At 34.4% G+C, this 2,896-nt stretch overlaps 1 non-coding gene across 1 annotated transcript; it reads right to left on the bottom strand.

Moving 5' to 3' along the window:
• Window positions 1-909: 909 nt before the first annotated feature.
• Window positions 910-981, bottom strand: TRNAH-GUG (transfer RNA histidin (anticodon GUG)). The gene has a single exon. It is a non-coding gene; the product is annotated as a tRNA-His (tRNA).
• Window positions 982-2,896: the final 1,915 nt, after the last annotated feature.

Genomic DNA, 2,896 nt, shown 5'->3' with positions numbered 1-2,896 from the left:
TTTATTATATTTTCTAATACTTAATTTATTTGTCTTTATATCCCCACATATGAGTGATCCCAAAGACGTCTAAGACAGTACCATGTATGGACAAACGGTTAAAGAAAAGAAAGGAAACTGTTAATGTGTTTCGTGAAGATTTTGGGATTGTGTTTATTGGATAAAATGGTAAGTGGAAGGCTGTTCCAAAGAATATCGGAAAGACAGAATAAAGGAAGAGAATGAAAAGTTCGTTGGATAAACCGCATAAATTGTTTTGAAGATTAGAAGGTAACTTAAAAACATAAAAGAATGAAAGAAAGAAATGCTCATAATATCTTACAGGCAAGAGCAAAAGGAAGATACACAAGCGGAACCTGCTGTCGCTATGGAAATCTGACCACACATTTCATAGTTACAATCGACAACAAACAAAACTACTGATTATGTAGCGAGGTGTAATGGTGTACCTATCACTGTAGCGTGGATACCTGTGAGTATCCTAGGTAGGACATATTCATCGATGAATCTCAGATTACCACTCTAATTGCTAATGGATTGAACTGGCCTGAAAATATCCACGTTTTGTCTGTATAAGAAGGTTTTCGGATTATGCTAAATGTGTCTCAGGATGCTGCGCTGACCAGAATATTGCAAAATCATATTGAACATCGTACTATGAAAATTACTGCAGTCAGTTGCACACAACCTAAACAACTCAAAATATTAAAAATCTCAGGATGGTATTATAATATAAGAGTGTATATAAGTTTAAATTTTTGCGTAATTTGTTTATTTTCTTATTATTCAGATTTTGCTTCATTGAATTTCTTTTTTTTAATCTGGAGATAATTTTTAATCATTTGAGGAGATCTTTTTTTTAAAGTTATTTTATGGTAATTGAGATTATTAGATATCGAGGAAAAAAAATGCCGTGACCAGGATTTGAACCTGGGTTATTGCGGCCACAACGCAATGTCCTAACCACTAGACGATCACGGCAGTTAATGTTTGTTTCCTATAATTTTTCAATTCATTCTCTGTCGCAGTTCCTTGCAGGATATCCTGTTTACAGCAGTGAGACCAGTTTTTATTTTGGATATTCTTTCAGAAGTACTTACTCAGGCGTGCGGCTACTCACAAAAATAGAAACAGTAGCTGGCACGGTTCTGCCTTGCCATCTATCGACAGCTTTCAATACTTCTGCTCATATATACAATGCCACTAAAGTGAATTCAACCTCATAGATGTCCCTACACGGCAAATTCGCAACAGTTAATTCCACTCGACATCCTTCCGATAACATGGTTTAGAAGTCGTCAATAGAAAATTACATTAACAGCAATTAAAATCATATAGGAAAATGAACAAAGAGTTTTTTTGAACATAAACAAATGATAAAAAAGTTCATTAAAGATTGCATTTGTTTAGTAATGTTGGCCTAATTCTTATTATCTTAACAAAGCTATCTTCCTGTCTTCTACTTATTATTATTATTATTATTATTATTATTATTATTATTATTATTATTATTACGAGCAACTCCAAGGAGTCCTTAGACTCATCGAGGGAGGCCCTAAACATCACATCAAGAACAAGTATTTGGCATTCCCACAGTATCTATCATACTTTGTTTAGAATTCATTTACAGTCATGGCACCCACAACTATGGCAGTTTATTCCACTCATTCACCACTCTCCAAGTAAAAAACCTAGCTCTAACGCCCTTGCTAACCACACTCTTGCCCAGCTTCCAGGTATGGCCCCTAGTCCTCCCACCACCAGTCCTATTTTCAAAAATATCTTCTGAATTAATCTTATAGAAACCTTTCAGTAATTTGAATGTCTCAATCATATCGCCCCCACAGATCTTCAACCTGTTCTTGTAAGGTTCATTCCATAGACCAGCAATTATCTTGGTCACCCGCCTCTGTATTCTCTCTACCTTCTCCCTATCAAGAAGAAACCCAGGGGCCCAGATCTGATCATAGTAGTCAAGATGGGGTATTGTTACGTCCCTATCTTACGATTTTGCTTGTCGTACAAACAGCCTTCGTCTATATTCTTCTAACTTCTACTTTCAAGACATCACCAAAATTTCTACCAGTATCTGAGCTATTGTTCCCCGTAGTATCCCTAGTATTTTTATTTTAACTGCGCCCTTTGGGATATTTAGTTTAAGATATTTTATACATAAACAGAGAGAAGGAACTCAAATATCTGAAAGTGTAACTATTGCAGTCGTGACACTATTTCTTATTACTCAACATTGATTCCTTAAACTTCCCGTTTCTTAACATTAATTCCCCGCGTGGTTAGGCTCGAATGTTTCTAAGCGGTGCATTGGATTAGCAATATCAGACAACTCTTTTTTTTTCATTAAACAAAAGGTTTATTATTTCTCTAAACATGGTACATATCAAATTACTCAACTAAATTACTTACACACTAAAATTAGCTTAATACAAGTAGTTGGGCTATGATTCGACAAAAGTTACTACGATCATGCCGCCACAAAATTTCATACAAAACATTCACTTAACATGGAAAATTTAGATCACCACACATTAATAGATTATTCAACTTCAAGTACACTAACAAAATCATTAACTACTCTAGCACATACTTATGACAATTCCGATTCTCTACACATCACACTAGGCATTGAAATTCCTCAGGCTACTTGGTTACTCAATTTACACTAATCAAACTCAATATTAATAAAATCATTTACTTCATTAACACACAACTATGTCATTAACTTTCCTTTTACAATGTAGTAGGCACTCAAGATTCTTAGGATAATTAATTATTCACAAATTATCAACACTAGCTAGCTTACTTTTAACACTCTCTATCAAATTCTAAAGTCCTATTATAATTTCTCCCTAATCACTTTAACAGTTCCGTATTATGA

Source organism: Typopeltis vanoorti, chromosome 8, assembly GCF_054136105.1.
Source record: "Typopeltis vanoorti isolate ZY-2024b chromosome 8, IOZ_Tvanoo_1.0, whole genome shotgun sequence".
Lineage (NCBI taxonomy): Eukaryota > Metazoa > Arthropoda > Arachnida > Uropygi > Thelyphonidae > Typopeltis > Typopeltis vanoorti.
Note: the sequence above shows the minus strand (reverse complement) of the source record. Positions and strands in the feature narration are given on the sequence as shown.